The sequence below is a fragment of the Schistocerca gregaria genome, chromosome 4 (assembly GCF_023897955.1).
Source record: "Schistocerca gregaria isolate iqSchGreg1 chromosome 4, iqSchGreg1.2, whole genome shotgun sequence".
Classification (NCBI taxonomy): domain Eukaryota; kingdom Metazoa; phylum Arthropoda; class Insecta; order Orthoptera; family Acrididae; genus Schistocerca; species Schistocerca gregaria.
The window spans coordinates 56,009,339-56,027,380 of NC_064923.1; the positions used below are offsets into that span (position 1 = coordinate 56,009,339).

Consider the following 18,042-nt stretch of genomic DNA (forward strand, 5'->3'; position numbering starts at 1 on the left):
AGGGAAGCTTAGACGAAATGGCTGCAGGAAAAAAGTGAGGACATCGGAAAAGATATGATTGTCGGAAGGACAGACTCAGCATACAGGAAAGTCAAAACAACCTTGCAACGGTGGTAACATTAAGAGTGCAACGGAAATTCCACTGTTAAATGCAGAGGAGAGAGCAGGTAGGTGGAAAGAATACACTGAAAGCCTCTATGAGGGTGAAGATTTGTCTGATGTGATAGAAGAAGAAACAGGAGTCGATTTAGAAGAGATAGGGAATCCAGTATTAGAATCGGAATTTAAAAAAGCTTTGGAGGACTTACGGTCAAATAAGGCAGAAGGGATAGATAACATTCCATCAGAATTTCTAACATCATTAGGGGAAGTGGCAACAAAACGACTATTCACGTTGGTGTGTAGAATATATGAGTCTGGCGAAATACCATCTGACTTTCGGAAAAGCATCATCCACACAATTCCGAAGACGGCAAGAGCTGACAAGTGCGAGAATTATCGCACAATCAGCTTAACAGCTCATGCATCGATGCTGCTTACAAGAATAATATACAGAAGAATGGAAAAGAAAATTGATAATGCGCTAGGTGACGATCAGTTTGGCTTTAGGAAAAGTAAAGGCGCGAGAGAGTCAATGCTGACGTTACGGCTAATAATGGAAGAAAGGCTAAAGAAAAACCAAGACACGTTCATAGGATTTGTCGACCTGGAAAAAGCGTTCGACAATATAAAATGGTGTAAGCTGTTCGAGATTCTGAAAAAAGTAGGGGTAAGCTATAGGGAGAGACGGGTCATATACAATATGTACAACAACCAAGAGGGAATAATAAGAGTGGACGATCAAGAACGAAGTGCTCGCAATAAGAAAGGTGCAAGACAAGGCTGTAGCCTTTCGCCCCTACTCTTCAATCTGTACATCGAGGGAGCAATGATGGAGGTGGTGGTGGTTAGTGTTTAAAATCCCGTCGACAACGAGGTCATTAGAGACGGAGCGCAAGCTCGGGTTAGGGAAGGATTGGGAAGGAAATCTGCCGTGCCCTTTCAAAGGAACCATCCCGGCATTTGCCTGGAACGATTTAGGGATATCACGGAAAACCTAAATCAGGATGAACGGAGGCGGGATTGAACCGTCGTCCTCCCGAATGCGAGTCCAGTGTGCCTATCACTGCGGCACCTCGCTCGGTAAGCAATGATGGAAATACAAGAAAGGTCAAGAGTGGAATTAAAATACAAGGTGAAAGGATATCAATGATACGATTCGCTGATGACATTGCTATCCTGAGTGAAAGTGAAGAAGAATTAAATGATCTGCTGAACGGAATGAACAGTCTAATGAGTACCCAGTATGGTTTGAGAGTAAATCGGAGAAAGACGAAGGTAATGAGAAGTAGTAGAAATGAGATCAACGAGAATCTTAACATCAGGATGATGGCCACGAAGTCAATGAAGTTAAGGAGTTCTGCTACCTAGGCAGTAAAATAACCAATGACGGACGGAGCAAGGAGGACATCAAAAGCAGACTCGCTTTGGCCAAAAAAGGCATTTCTGGACAAAAGAAGTCTACTAATATCAAATACCGGCCTTAATTTGAGGAAGAAATTTCTGAAGATGTACGTCTGGAGTATAGCATTGTATGGTAGTGAAACATGGACTGTGGGAAAACCGGAACAGAAGAGAATCGAAGCATTTGAGATGTGGTGCTATAGACGAATGTTGAAAATTAGGTAGACTGATAAGGTAAGGAATGAGGATTTTCTACGCAGAATCGGAGAGGAAAGGAATACGTGGAAAACACTGATAAGGAGAAGGGACAGGATGATAGGACATCTGCTAAGACATGAGGGAATGACTGCTCTGAGATGAAGAGGTTAACACAGGAATTCGTAGCGGGCCGCATCAAACCAGTCAGTAGACTGATGACCAAATAAAAAAAAAATAGAAATAATCTTCAATACTGGGTCGCTTAGAACTACTTTTTATTTCAAAATTTGATTCTTACTGAATTTAATTTTTCATCAACATTTTCAACGAACCATCTTTAGCGAAACAGGTTCTCTATGGCTTGCTGCCAAGATATTTGCAGTCGAATTACGAAATAAGGATGAATATATGTAACCTGCTACTCAAAATTAGAACTGCTATAATACATTTATCGGAAAACAGTATCAAACCCCCGCGGTTTAACTACACAGCTATTTGTTTATTCTTTTCGTTGTATAGGTAGAGAGTACTGTTGGACTAACTGTCCTCGGACAGTGAGGAATTTTTCAGCGAAATGCCAGCGAGGCCCGACTGAGAGCATTGCGGGAGGTGTATTGCAGTTCAGACCTTAGCCAGAACCTCTGAATGGGGAATATTTTTAAAGAACTTCTGAGACAATACGTAACAGATAAATACTGAACGCCTAACATATCTGCTTATGAGTGTACAGAGGGAAGTCGCTGCACGTAATGAATCATCGACGCAGTCACAATGAGAGTTATTGTTACGTTGTGTGAAATAATGGCACAATACTTCCTGACTTAAATTGTGTTTGTATATTTTTGTACAGCAAATTCTTTGGGTACTTTACATTAATATTTATTACAAGACATTTGAATAATTAATTACCGCTTACTCTTGGAACTATTCGCCTTTGGTCATTATTTTTGCCATCAGTGTGTGAGGCAGTCATGTTTGTACGAGAGCCAAATCAACGATCATACATGCTCTGGTAAATGCCTTCATCGCTATGCTATTATTCAAGCAAAATATTTTCACATCCAGGCAGTGCGAAAACAAAGATCAAGATTTATCGATCTGCCAGTCAGAGATTGTACTATACATAATAGAATGTACCAACTACGAAGGAAATCCACTCCAAAAAGAGAGCTCCACTAGGAAACATGAGTATTTTCAATTTTAATACGAGGGTTGCCCAGAAAGTAATGCATCACATTTTTTTCTCAGCGTAAACAATGCTACGAATGTGAAACGTGACATAAGTATTATTTGAAGTCTCCTGGGGTAGCGCTCCAAGTTTGCGTCACTTCCCACAGGTGGTGTAGCTGCAGGAGAGTTTCCAAATGGCGTCTGTATGTGATATACGTTGCAAGCAACGTGCCGTCATTCAGTTTCTCACTGCAAAGAAATAAACTGTGAGGAATATTCACAAACAGTTGTTCGAAGTTTATAGAGCTTCTGTAGTCGACAGAAGTACAGTTAGTCGCTGGGCATGGAGGGTGAAGTCATCAGAAGGCGGTTCGGCGGAGCTCCACGATTTGCAGCGGTCGGGAAGACCACCCACGGCTGTCACACCTGACATGTGGCAGCGAACTGATGTTGTCATTCGCGAGGACAGACGCATTACGACTCACCAGTTGGTCCTACATCTGTCAATCAGCAGAGGAAGTGCGCATGCAATTATCCACTCTTGGATACTCAAGGCTTGGTATTGTCATGTCATACACACCCATGTTTCGCACCAGGGAAAGGTCATAGAACGTGATGGAGATTCCTTTGGAATAGTAGGCTGTGTAGATAAAACACCAGTCTTTCGTATGTGTAATTCTCATTATATTCAATGAAGAATTTCTGAAGAAAAAAAATGCGGCGCATTACGTTCTTGTCAACCCTCCTGCACTGAAGTATGTTTGCAAACCTAGATGTGAAATAATTTTACAAAAAGAATATGACGTCATTATATGTAAAGCAATATGGAGCCTCAGTAGTGCAGTAATATACAGTGTACAGATATATAGAAGACACATACATATATTAATCATTCAGGGGCACAGTAGATCAACACTAGACCTATCCTGACCTGCATAATGACTCCATACAGTTCTGGTATTGTTAAGAAACTCAAGAAAGTATCATGCAGCATCAGTTTTACGAACAACAATGACGAATTACCAAAACAATTTATTATGACTGCTTAACTGAAGTATAAGAATATAACGGTAGAGTGTGTTTACAGCATAGGAAATAAATACGTCTTAGTCGAGTTGAAGATATACCTTCTTTCAATATTACATACATAGAAATGTATAATGAACAGCGGTTTCATGACCTACTACACAAGAAGGTAAAAATAATTATTTCACTAGAGGTTAAAACGGTAGAGACGGTAAGAAACAGCAGAAAAAATTACATGGAGTTCCACTGTCATTCATTTTAACACACCATTTTCCGTAAAGTGCAGTGTGCAACAAAAAGGGTTCAAATATTTTTACTTGATGCAGTTGCAATTATTCTGATTGCCATACTTGTCATCTACTTTCATTTGATCAAACTTACAATATATGGACTGAGACTGCCAATTCATTGGCGTTAGCCTTCAACTCAAACGTCGCCTCCACCAATCCAGAGGCTAAATCCAACCACAGCAGTCTCTCGAAGATTCTCGGACACTTATGAAATATTTAGAATGCGCAGTATTGCACAGTCATTTTCTCTATTAGCATTAATTGAGAAATTAAAATGAAGAAACACATTATGTATTGTATACGTCGATGAGGGAGATGTTGGGAGCTCCAAAGCAGCTAATATAACGTGAAAAACAGTTATATCTTCCATAGATCATTTGAACGATTCTTTCATCGAAATGATGTGCAACGAGTTAGTTTGCAGGATATGTATGCATGATTAGCGTTAACGTTAATGAACACATTATTCTTAGTCCTACTCATGCAACTTCACCGTTTTTCATTTTTTTACTGGCTACCAGTTTTTAATCACGAATTAATGGAATGGAAGCAGATGTCCAGAGGAAATGATTTTAAATTAGATTCGGGACTTGCTTCGCTACCTGACAGACATTTTATGTTGGGCAAATTATAAGAAAAGTTTACTCAACATTGAACTCCTTTCTGAGCTACTGACAACTTTACAATGGGTAATAATGGTCATTTTTTCCTCTAGTGTTGTAGGTATGGACATCAACCATGAAGAATTTCATTAGCAAATGTATTGTGATGACGCAGTTTAAATGACTAACTCCTTGAAGAGGTACTTTCATAACGTCCATGACTCAACACCACCTACTCCTACTGCTCGCTTTTGTGCAAATTACTACTTTCTTCCTAAGTGAAGTTAACCCAAAAAAGTATTCTGTGAGACATTAATGAGTGGAAAGTGCAAAATCCGCCAGGAGGTTGATACGTTTGTCTTCATGATTTTCAATTGTACGAAGAGCAAAAGTAATTGAACGTGAATTGTTTCAGAATCTCAGTAATATGCTTCTTCCATCTCAAGTTCTCGTCAGTATGTATGCTCAAAATAAGGAGCATTCTAAGCTACTTACTGACTCATACTCATGGACGAGTGCTACATCAGTTGTTGGTGTGACTCTACGTTTTGTACGGAAGAGAATTTACTGCGGTTTTTTCTGAATTTAGGCACAGTTCATTTTCGATGAAGCTTAAGTAGAAAATATCATTCACCAACTCTTCTCTTACTTCCTTTCTAATGGGGTTTATAATATCGTTAGTGTCGTCTACAGAAAGAATCAGCTTTGATTATTGATGGCTAAGTAAAGGTAATTTATTTAAGTAAGGTATAGGAGTGGAATTAAAATTGAGCCCTCTGAGACACCTGTTTCCGGGGCTCGGGGCTCTATCACATGAGATTTAAAGTTTTGAGACCCCATGTACAATACAGTCAGTGGAAAAGTGACATAAAACTAAAAGCCCACCGGTTTGGCCGAGCGGTTCTAGGCGTGTTAATCTGGTACCGCGCGATCGCTACGGTCGCAGGTTCGAATCCTTTGATGTCCTTGGGTTAGTTAGGTTTAAGTAGTTCTAAGTTCTAGGGGACTGATGACCTCAGACGTTAAGTCCCATAGTGCTCACAGCCAGTTGAACCATTTTTAACTAAAAGAACAAGAAATTGCCGTATTTGAATCGAAACGGGCAAGATCAGACTGACGTGACGCGGAAATGTGATGTGATAAACCTATACAATACTTATAAAGTACGTAAATAACGAAGTTGTTCAAATTACAAAGAAAAGACGTTATCGGGATCGAAATTTGTTGCTTCTAAGTCAGAGTCCTACACATAGATAAGACAGAATGGAGTTGAGGAAGATACGTGGGATATTTTTCTGCTCTTTCTACATGGGACTGTTTATGCGTTCTCGGATTTTCCAGCAATTTTTCACTAAAAGTTACAACGTCGTTAAAAGTGAGACCATATGTGAGGATAGTAGGAACCGTGTTACACCAGAAGCCCTATCACTTCATTACTTGCAGTAACCCTAAGTCAGTCACTACATGTAGCTCATTTTATTTTATATTTTCTGTGTGCTGCAGTACTTGCTTCAGGAACGTCACAGATGTTACTCTTCCCGAGATTTGCCGAACTGTTCTGGCACTGAAACTTCCTGGCAGATTAAAACTGTGTGCCCGACCGAGACTCGAACTCGGGACCTTTGCCTTTCGCGGGCAAGTGCTCTACCAACTGAGCTACCGAAGCACGACTCACGTCCGGTACTCACAGCTTTACTTCTGCCAGTATCCGTCTCCTACCTTCCAAACTTTACAGAAGCTCTTCTGCGAACCTTGCAGAACTAGCACTCCTGAAAGAAAGGATACTGTGGAGACATGGCTTAGCCACAGCCTGGGGGATGTTTCCAGAATGAGATTTTCACTCTGCAGCGGAGTGTGCGCTGATATGAAACTTCCTGGCAGATTAAAACTGTGTGCCCGACCGAGACTCGAACTCGGGACCTTTGCCTTTCGCGGGCAAGTGCTCTACCAACTGAGCTACCGAAGCACGACTCACGTCCGGTACTCACAGCTTTACTTCTGCCAGTATCCGTCTCCTACCTTCCAAACTTTACAGAAGCTCTTCTGCGAACCTTGCAGAACTAGCACTCCTGAAAGAAAGGATACTGTGGAGACATGGCTTAGCCACAGCCTGGGGGATGTTTCCAGAATGAGATTTTCACTCTGCAGCGGAGTGTGCGCTGATATGAAACTTCCTGGCAGATTAAAACTGTGTGCCCGACCGAGACTCGAACTCGGGACCTTTGCCTTTCGCGGGCAAGTGCTCTACCAACTGAGCTACCGAAGCACGACTCACGTCCGGTACTCACAGCTTTACTTCTGCCAGTATCCGTCTCCTACCTTCCAAACTTTACAGAAGCTCTTCTGCGAACCTTGCAGAACTAGCACTCCTGAAAGAAAGGATACTGTGGAGACATGGCTTAGCCACAGCCTGGGGGATGTTTCCAGAATGAGATTTTCACTCTGCAGCGGAGTGTGCGCTGATATGAAACTTCCTGGCAGATTAAAACTGTGTGCCCGACCGAGACTCGAACTCGGGACCTTTGCCTTTCGCGGGCAAGTGCTCTACCAACTGAGCTACCGAAGCACGACTCACGTCCGGTACTCACAGCTTTACTTCTGCCAGTATCCGTCTCCTACCTTCCAAACTTTACAGAAGCTCTTCTGCGAACCTTGCAGAACTAGCACTCCTGAAAGAAAGGATACTGTGGAGACATGGCTTAGCCACAGCCTGGGGGATGTTTCCAGAATGAGATTTTCACTCTGCAGCGGAGTGTGCGCTGATATGAAACTTCCTGGCAGATTAAAACTGTGTGCCCGACCGAGACTCGAACTCGGGACCTTTGCCTTTCGCGGGCAAGTGCTCTACCAACTGAGCTACCGAAGCACGACTCACGTCCGGTACTCACAGCTTTACTTCTGCCAGTATCCGTCTCCTACCTTCCAAACTTTACAGAAGCTCTTCTGCGAACCTTGCAGAACTAGCACTCCTGAAAGAAAGGATACTGTGGAGACATGGCTTAGCCACAGCCTGGGGGATGTTTCCAGAATGAGATTTTCACTCTGCAGCGGAGTGTGCGCTGATATGAAACTTCCTGGCAGATTAAAACTGTGTGCCCGACCGAGACTCGAACTCGGGACCTTTGCCTTTCGCGGGCAAGTGCTCTACCAACTGAGCTACCGAAGCACGACTCAAGCCCGGTAAAGTTTGGAAGGTAGGAGACGGATACTGGCAGAAGTAAAGCTGTGAGTACCGGGCGTGAGTCGTGCTTCGGTAGCTCAGTTGGTAGAGCACTTGCCCGCGAAAGGCAAAGGTCCCGAGTTCGAGTCTCGGTCGGGCACACAGTTTTAATCTGCCAGGAAGTTTCATATCAGCGCACACTACGCTGCAGAGTGAAAATCTCATTCTGGAAACATCCCCCAGGCTGTGGCTAAGCCATGTCTCCGCAATATCCTTTCTTTCAGGAGTGCTAGTTCTGCAAGTTTCGCAGAAGAGCTTCTGTAAAGTTTGGAAGGTAGGAGACGGATACTGGCAGAAGTAAAGCTGTGAGTACCGGGCGTGAGTCGTGCTTCGGTAGCTCAGTTGGTAGAGCACTTGCCCGCGAAAGGCAAAGGTCCCGAGTTCGAGTCTCGGTCGGGCACACAGTTTTAATCTGCCAGGAAGTTTCATATCAGCGCACACTCCGCTGCAGAGTGAAAATCTCATTCTGGAAACATCCCCCAGGCTGTGGCTAAGCCATGTCTCCACAGTATCCTTTCTTTCAGGAGTGCTAGTTCTGCAAGGTTCGCAGAAGAGCTTCTGTAAAGTTTGGAAGGTAGGAGACGGATACTGGCAGAAGTAAAGCTGTGAGTACCGGGCGTGAGTCGTGCTTCGGTAGCTCAGTTGGTAGAGCACTTGCCCGCGAAAGGCAAAGGTCCCGAGTTCGAGTCTCGGTCGGGCACACAGTTTTAATCTGCCAGGAAGTTTCATATCAGCGCACACTCCGCTGCAGAGTGAAAATCTCATTCTGGAAACATCCCCCAGGCTGTGGCTAAGCCATGTCTCCACAGTATCCTTTCTTTCAGGAGTGCTAGTTCTGCAAGGTTCGCAGAAGAGCTTCTGTAAAGTTTGGAAGGTAGGAGACGGATACTGGCAGAAGTAAAGCTGTGAGTACCGGACGTGAGTCGTGCTTCGGTAGCTCAGTTGGTAGAGCACTTGCCCGCGAAAGGCAAAGGTCCCGAGTTCGAGTCTCGGTCGGGCACACAGTTTTAATCTGCCAGGAAGTTTCATATCAGCGGACACTCCGCTGCAGAGTGAAAATCTCATTCTGTTCTGGCACTACTTCCCGAGATCTTCCAGTCCCTTCTGGTACTTTGTTTCCAATGACAATGTTTCCAATTACAATGGTAAGTCTTGGTCACATAACAGTTTTGCGAGAGCACTCTTGACATTCAACACGAAATCCGCATTTGAATTGTATATATAACTTAGAAAATTGCTTTTCTCTTGCTCTTTGTAAAACTTGAGAGTTTGGCGCACTTGCACGACTTTGTTGGTGATGAGATGGCAAAGAAGAGCAAAAGGACTGAACAGCCCTCATTTGATGGAGCTTGTTTACTGGTTCTGTGTCTGTCTCCTTGATTAAGAGGCAGCCGGTATTTGCATGTAAACTAGAACCGCGCTGCCCCGTGGCAATGCGCAGTGGTGACATTCGCACAGGACATGACACGTCACGGCAGTTCCCTAGCGCCAGTACTTTTTTACGGCGGTGCGTGCTTTATGCCTCTCTGTTAATTGCGATCTGCTGTGTAGGCACCAGGCAACTGCGTCTTCGATCTCGCTCGAATGGTTTTGTACTCTGTGGCTGCCTATCACAAATGCAGAAATAAACACTTCCAGTTTTATGTCGGGATAAGATGAACTAATACCTGTAAAACCTTTGGTCCCAAACGTCCTTCGAGGAGGCAACATACAACAGAGACGCATGCAGTTTGGCACCATGTACGGCTCATCGACAGGGAAACCTGTGTACTGCTTCTTGCATGGAACGGAAGAATTTTGTAAAATTACGGCTACTTGGACTTCGGTCAAGTTTCTGTTTGGGAAGATCATGTTACATGAGTTAAAAGTTTCAAATTAACATAAAAATTACTTTTATTCTTATTCATACAATATGAAGTAGATTGTCAGTTTGAGCTGTCCAGCAACGGGAACGCGCTTTTAGCTGGATAGAGCGTTATAACTTGGTATATTCTTCAGGCATCCACTACAATCTGTATAGGGGTAATAGAAGTACCCCAAGAGGATATAGAACCATGCGGCGGAACAAAACAAATGCTTAATTTTGGCTGCAAAGTGGTATACGTTCACGAACTACTATCCACGCGACATGGGCGGTAACAAGTTATTTTAAAAGCACTTGTCTCTGTGCGTCGTGCCAGTAATGTGTTGGTACTTGTTTTTCGCATTCATATTGCAATATGTGTAACCTTATATGGATATGGTAAGGAAAAAATATTTGTTATCTAGTTTTTCTTTCTTCGAAACATGAAAACAAGTGTCATAATCAACAGCTCAGTGGATTTTGATAATTTCTTTTATTTCCATTGTGCTTTGTGGATTTTGACCAACAAATGACATCACGGGTCGTGGGGAACGGAATAGTGCGGTGAAGTTCCTTTCTTCCAGCACTCCTAACATTATCTTCTGTTGTTTAATTTTTGGTGTTCATATTTACTCTGACATTTATAAAATATATTGTTATACTAATATTTTTACCTTCTCCAAGTTCCACACAATTTTCCAACGTTTCTCCACATGACGTTGCCATTCCCAAATTTCGTGCGGGAAGTTAGTAAGGAGACCTACGAACAGAAATAAAGACTGTGCTGTTATTCTGTTTACCTCTCCCTACAAGAACAAACTTCAGAGAGCTCTTGATAGCTGTAATAAAAAATGCTGGTTGGAAAAGGCCAAATCAAGACCATTGACAAAAACAGGAAAAATGATGTGCAAAATTCAAGTAACAAATAATATCCTCTCGAAAATGGAGCAAGAGGGACTGACAGTGTCTTCACTATCTTTTGTGGGTGTGCGCAGGTCTTCGAACGGGAAGTTCTTGCTTTGTTTGGAGCAACAATTTCTTTTTTTTTCCTTATGCTGGCTTAAAGATACCATTCCTCGTCAACGGTAATGATACGGGATAGGAATGGTCGGTGTTCTTCACTAGCCAACTGAACACGAACAAGCAGAGTAGCACGTATGGCTATCTGCTGATTTTGGTTTACAGAATGCGATACCCATACCTTCCCCCAATGCATTCCAGTGTCGCATAATGGTGGGATGGTGACAGTTCTTCACGTTTGCCAGTTCTCGAGTACGCTGGTGCTCATCATTGTGGAGTGATACGTTTAAAGGACCCTCATCAAACTCCGAATGTCTTCCTCATCCTGGAGAGCCACTGATGTCAAACCGGGCCTCCTTCGAACGAGAAAACCATTTTATCCCCGTGCTCTGTCCAATTGTATTATCCCCATGCACGGCGCAAATGTTTCTGGGTGCCTACACGGCTGCCACCCCTCTACTGATTTCAAACAGAAGAATATATCTGAAATGTTCCTACTTCTCCACTTGGAACTCCATTTTCTAGCACCCACAGCTCCACACACTGTGACAAAATGGCAATATGTAAACTCGAATGGCAACAATGAACTACAAATAAAAAAAGGCAGTCGATAAATAAACTCATAGGAAACGGAATACCGACATGCAAAACAAAAACGCTACGAACTTATGCACCAACCTAATACAATAACAATTGTTGAATTCACATTAGGGACTTTGCACAGTTTTTTCAGGATTTTCAAGACTTCTATATCGCAATGAATTTGAGAGATCTACATCTACATGACTGCTCTGCAGTTCACCCTTGGGTGCCTGGCAGAAGGTTCTTCGAACCACAATCTTTACGTTCTTAACTGCTGTTTACTTCAGCCTACGTGATCACACACTTGCTCTACATTCATCCTCCACAGTTTCAGTGGTTGTTTGTTTCCACCCGCTCCCTGCCTGTGGCATCTCTTGACTACCTCATTGTCTCTTGCTCCAGACCACGTGATTTCCTCCTTGCTTTATTTGGTTCATGAAGTCACTGGGCTTCTCTTTAAGTCATTTACCACTGAATTTTACTAGTTGAGTGGCGATTTTCACATACTTATTTATCTGTTTCCTCCATTCCCTTTTCCGTAAATGTACGGGCTTCTGTAATCTTAAGGACAAAGAGTTCTTATAGCTTCTCACAGATCGCTACTTGAGAAAATATTCCATTCATCCGGTTCCAATTTACTTTCTGTCAGTTAACATCTTACCTTTTGTGTCTTGTAAATGTTTCCGTTTTATGGTATTTCAATACAGATTTCTTTTAACTTTTCCTACATTCGCTTTCTGCTTAGACTGTTAATAAATTTGCTTTTCTTGTCACCTTATCTCAATCCTTGCTTTTTACTGGAGCTTGTTTGTCTTCACAGTACATGTTTCAAAGCAGTCACCTCTCTGTGCTACTTTCTTCTCAGAATTATTGCTGAAAGACGCTGTGTTCGGAAGTTTAAAACTGCCTGGAACTTCAGGCCTTCAACAAGGTTGCTGCCCTGAGCTCATGTGTTGTAAATACTACTTTTAACGAGTATGGCACGTATAAAAACCAACACCACAGGATAACGGATATTGCTATGCGAAGCATCAATAAACAAAAGCTATAATAATAAAAGCTACAACAATATAGAAGCTGACGACAGAAGCTCTTTTGTTTCCACGACAAAATAAAATCAGTGTCTAGCTGTTTAAACATTGACAATAAACAACATAAATACACTCCTGGAAATGGAAAAAAGAACACATTGACACCGGTGTGTCAGACCCACCACACTTGCTCCGGACACTGCGAGAGGGCTGTACAAGCAATGATCACATGCACGGCACAGCGGACACACCAGGAACCTCGGTGTTGGCCGTCGAATGGCGCTAGCTGCGCAGCATTTGTGCACCGCCGCCATCAGTGTCAGCCAGTTTGCCGTGGCATACGGAGCTCCATCGCAGTCTTCAACACTGGTAGCATGCCGCGACAGCGTGGACGTGAACCGTATATGCAGTTGACGGACTTTGAGCGAGGGCGTATAGTGGGCATGCGGGAGGCCGGGTGGACGTACCGCCGAATTGCTCAACACGTGGGGCGTGAGGTCTCCACAGTACATCGATGTTGTCGCCAGTGGTCGGCGGAAGGTGCACGTGCCCGTCGACCTGGGACCGGACGGCAGCGACGCACGGATGCACGCCAAGACCGTAGGATCCTACGCAGTGCCGTAGGGGACCGCACCGCCACTTCCCAGCAAATTAGGGACACTGTTGCTCCTGGGGTATCGGCGAGGACCATTCGCAACCGTCTCCATGAAGCTGGGCTACGGTACCGCACACCGTTAAGCCGTCTTCCGCTCACGCCCCAACATCGTGCAGCCCGCCTCCAGTGGTGTCGCGACAGGCGTGAATGGAGGGACGAATGGAGACGTGTCGTCTTCAGCGATGAGAGTCGCATGTGCCTTGGTGCCAATGATGGTCGTATGCGTGTTTGGCGCCGTGCAGGTGAGCGCCACAATCAGGACTGCATACGACCGTGGCACACAGGGCCAACACCCGGCATCCTGGTGTGGGGAGCGATCTCCTACGCTGGCCGTACACCTCTGGTGATCGTCGAGGGGACACTGAATAGTGCACGGTACATCCAAACCGTCATCGAACCCATCGTTCTACCATTCCTAGACCGGCAAGGGAACTTGCTGTTCCAAAAGGACAATGCACGTCCGCATGTATCCCGTGCCACCCAACGTGCTCTAGAAGGTGTAAATCAACTACCCTGGCCAGCAAGATCTCCGGATCTGTCCCCCATTGAGCATGTTTGGGACTGGATGAAGCGTCGTCTCACGCGGTCTGCACGTCCAGCACGAACGCTGGTCCAACTGAGGCGCCAGGTGGAAATGGCATGGCAAGCCGTTCCGTAGGACTACATCCAGCATGTCTACGATCGTCTCCATGGGATAATAGCAGCCTGCATTGCTGCGAAAGGTGAATATACACTGTACTAGTGCCGACATTGTGCATGCTCTGTTGCCTGTGTCTATGTGCCTGTGGTTCTGTCAGTGTGATTATGTGATGTATGTGACCCCAGGAATGTGTCAATAAAGTTTCCCCTTCCTGGGACAATGAATTCACGGTGTTCTTATTTCAATTTCCAGGAGTGTATTTTAATGCTTCTACAGCGCCATACAAGACAACAGACTCAAAAAGCATGACAAGTTATATAAATTATGGTCCCTGCTACCAGCTCAAAACAGCTGGGAACGTAACATGAGACACAATGACATCTTGGGTGGTCGGGTGTTCTGCCGGATATCAGCGTCGTACTTGCACGATATTTCGGTCACGTAGCTCGTAACCTTCATCAGGTGCGACCTGAGTCTCAGTTCGCACCTGATGAAGGTTACGAACTACGTGACCGAAATATCGTGCAAGTACGACGCTGATATCTTGCAGAACACCCGACCATTCAAGATGTCATTAGATCGCCGGGAAAGCCTGAAGAGTTACATGAGACACAATAATAAACAAAACCCTCTGGAGACGACAGATAAAGTGGGAAAACATTTATCAAGAATCAACAGATTGTGTGTATCATTAAGCCGGAAGTCTCTCGAATGTTTATTTGAAAGGGTAGGAAGCAGACCTACAGCAACAATAAGTTGACAGTGTCGAGAGTGTGTACGCATCGTATGGATGATTGTGCTCAGCGCTTGTGCTGCGTTTGTCGTCTCGTATCTATGTTGCTCGTTACGGAAGAGAAAAGCGAAACCCCGTTGCCGACACACAATTTGCACCTCACGAGTAGTACCAAGACAACTGTCCAACGTATTGTACCAGCGAACGAGTGGCTTACCATGTTCAGTATTACATGCTTTCACTTCATGGAACATTGCGTATAAGCACTGGCTTTAAATCCAGACAGGGGCGTAAACTCTTACAACCACATACTATAGTGTGATTAGCCCATTGCCGACCTATTGGAGAAGGTCACATGGAAAGACGAACATGTCCACCAAATAACGTTTTTCAAAATTAACACAAAATTTACTTCACTCATACATGTGAATGGAAATAACATATTTGAAATGCGAACACATTCACTTTTGTGTTAAAAGGCAGTTCATCGCTACAAATCAAATCTACAATGAAGATATTGCTTTAAAAAGTAAATTTAAATATGGACATGTTCTCATCTGCATGAACCAAATGGACATGTTCAGCTTTGATGATTTTTCCAAAGAAAATATCTTGTTTCCTCAAAATAACCTATATCTTATTGTATAATACTAGTTGAAATAATCATATTAAGTATTTGTAACAATATTGTAGAAGATACCGTGGAAAAAATTTATAAAGTGACAAAAATAATATTGATATTGCTTGTCAGTGTTTTCCAAAAATTTATAATTTTATTGTGACTTCACAATTGTAGAAAATATTTTAAATCACCCTAACAAAATACAATGATATATTAATGGGGTTACCTATTATTAGAAAAATTATTTCGGTAAGATTTGTGCTTAAAAATATAAATCAGAATCTTCTAAATACTCATAAGCAATTTGCTCTACCTTTCAACTGAACAACATGGGTACATCATCAACGATTAATGTATATCAAATCCTCTAAGTTTCTACAGTTTTCTTTGAAAATAGCTTTAACCACCAACATCTTTCTTTTTGTCATCTAAGATTGGACGGCTGAGAAGTCCAGTCTACACCAAGGTTTCTTACTTCACCCACAGACCGGTAGACGTCATTATATTCCTTTGTTCATACAATTGATAACGTTTCTTCATACAGGTTTCTCTGTTGTTCGGTCTTCAGTCCAGAGGATGGTTTGATGCAGCTCTCGATACTACTCTATTCTGTGCAAGCTTCTACATCTCCGAGTAACTACTGCAACCAACATCCTTCTGAATCAGCTAAGTGTATTCATCTCTCGGTCTCCCTCTATGATTTCTATCCTCCACGTTGCCCTCCAATACTAAACTGGTGATACCTCGATTTCTCAGAACATGTCCTACCAATCGATACCTTCTTCTTGTCAAGTTGACCCACGAATTCCTCTTCTCCCCAGTTCTATTCAGTACCACCTCATTAGCTACTTGATCTACCCATCTAATTTCCAGCATTCTTCTGTAGCACCACATTACGAAAGCTTCTATTCTCTTCTTGTCTGAACTATTATCGTCCATGTTGCACTTCCATAGATCGCTACACTCCATACAAATACTTCCTGACACTTACACCTATACTCGATGTTAACAAAATTCTGCTCTTCAAAAACGCTTTCCTTGTCCTCGCCTGTCTACATTTTATATCCTCTCTAATTCGACAATGTTCAGCAACTTGTCTCCCAAAACAGCAAAACTCATCTACTTCTTTAAGTGTCTCATTTCCTAATATAATTCCCCCAGCAATATCTAATTTAATTCGACTGCATTGCACTGTCCTATTTTTATTTTTGTTGACGTTCATCTTATATCCCTCTTTCAAGATACTGTCCATTCCGTTCAACTATTCTTCCAAGTCCTTCGCCGTCTCTGACAGAATTACAATGTCATCGACGAACCTGAAAGTTTTTCTTTCTTTCCCATGGATTTTAATTCCTACTTCAAATTTTTCTTTTGTTTCCTTTACTGCTTGCTCAGTATACACAGTAAAGAACATTGGGGATATTCTACAACTCTGTCTCACTTCCTTCTCAACCACTGCTTCCTTTCGTACCTCTCGGCTCTTGTAGCTGCCATTATGACTCTGTACAAATTGTAAATAGACTTTCGCTCTAAGTCTACAAATGCTAAAACGTAGGTTTGCCTTTCCTTAATCTATCTTTTAACATAAGTCGTACAGTCAGCATTGCCTCGCGTCTTCCAATATTTCTAAGGAATCAAAACTGATATTCCCCGAGGTCGGCTTCTACTAGTTTTTCCATTCGGCAGTAAAGAATTCTCGTTAGTATTTTGCAGCCGTGACTTATTAAACTGAGGCGGTCGAGTTTTGTCCCAAGGTTATCAGTAGTTGTAATGGAATTTTGTCTACTTCCGGGGCCTTGTTTCGTCTTATGTGTTTCAGTGCTCTGTCAAATTCTTCATACAGTATCATATATCCCATTTCATCTCCATCTACGTCCTCCTTCATTTTCATAATATTGCCCTCAAGTACATCGCCTTTGTATAGACCCTCTATGCACTTTATCCACCTTTCTGTTTTCACTTCTTTGCATAGAACTTGTTTTCCATCTGAGCTCTTGATATTCATACATATGGTTCCTTTTTCTCCAATGGTCTGTTTAATTTTCCTGTAGGTAATATCTGTCTTATTCCTAGTGATATATGCCTCTACATCTTTACATCTGTCCTCTAGCCATCCGTGCTTAACCATTTTGCACTTCCTGTCAACCTCATTTTTGAGAACATTGTATTCCTTTTCGACTGCTTGATTTATTGCGTTTTTATATTTTCTGCCATTACCAATTAAACTCCGTATCTCTTCTGTCAGCCAAGTATTTTTACTACCTCTCGTCTTTTTACCTACTTGCTGTCTTCACGACATCATCCCTCGGAGCTACCCATTCTTCTTCTAATGTATTTCTTTCCCCCATTCTTGTCAGTCGTTCCCTAATGCTCTCTCTGAAACTTTCTACAACCTCTGTTATTTTGAGTTTATTCAGGTCCTATCTCGTTAAATTAGCACCTTTAATAGGCGATCACCAGGCAAGTTAGAAGAGGAAGAGTGGGATGAATTATTTTAACAGAACAACCATGTGTGACTAGAATGGAAATCAGGTGACTTTAATCAGCGCCTCTTATTGGCCATAATGGACTAGATCTTATTTGTGCGAAACGTATATATTGACAGGTTAGTTTTCGCTCTGAATTATGTATTTTTACAGGACTTGTATTAAGAGACATGCGGTAAATCGTTTTAATTACGTGATATTTTGAGGCCTTGCTTATCCTATACGTACTAGTTCTCCTTTGTATCTCGATCGCTTTAAATTGTGGACACGTTCGCCTTTGCGTCTCACCCTCTCAATTATGGCACTGAAATATGCTTCCACCAGCGGAATACGAAAAGTGTATTGGCTTGCAGATTGTCTTTGCTTTAGCAACATCAGAGGCGGGTGCTTTCAATTACTGTGTGATGAAAGGTACTGTGCA

The 18,042-nt window shown here is 42.8% G+C and overlaps 1 protein-coding gene and 6 non-coding genes across 7 annotated transcripts in view; 1 reads left to right on the forward strand and 6 right to left on the reverse strand.

Annotated features, from left to right (window-relative positions):
- The window catches only part of LOC126267230 (atrial natriuretic peptide receptor 1-like), a 534,344-nt gene that overhangs the window by 80,159 nt on the left and 436,143 nt on the right, over positions 1–18,042 (forward strand). The gene's annotated exons all lie outside the window — the stretch shown is intronic.
- Positions 6,382–6,456, reverse strand: Trnas-cga (transfer RNA serine (anticodon CGA)). Its single transcript has one exon. It is a non-coding gene; the product is annotated as a tRNA-Ser (tRNA).
- Trnas-cga (transfer RNA serine (anticodon CGA)) lies at positions 6,682–6,756 on the reverse strand. The gene has a single exon. It is a non-coding gene; the product is annotated as a tRNA-Ser (tRNA).
- Positions 6,982–7,056, reverse strand: Trnas-cga (transfer RNA serine (anticodon CGA)). The gene has a single exon. It is a non-coding gene; the product is annotated as a tRNA-Ser (tRNA).
- On the reverse strand, positions 7,282–7,356 carry Trnas-cga (transfer RNA serine (anticodon CGA)). Its single transcript has one exon. It is a non-coding gene; the product is annotated as a tRNA-Ser (tRNA).
- On the reverse strand, positions 7,582–7,656 carry Trnas-cga (transfer RNA serine (anticodon CGA)). Its single transcript has one exon. It is a non-coding gene; the product is annotated as a tRNA-Ser (tRNA).
- Trnas-cga (transfer RNA serine (anticodon CGA)) lies at positions 7,882–7,956 on the reverse strand. The gene has a single exon. It is a non-coding gene; the product is annotated as a tRNA-Ser (tRNA).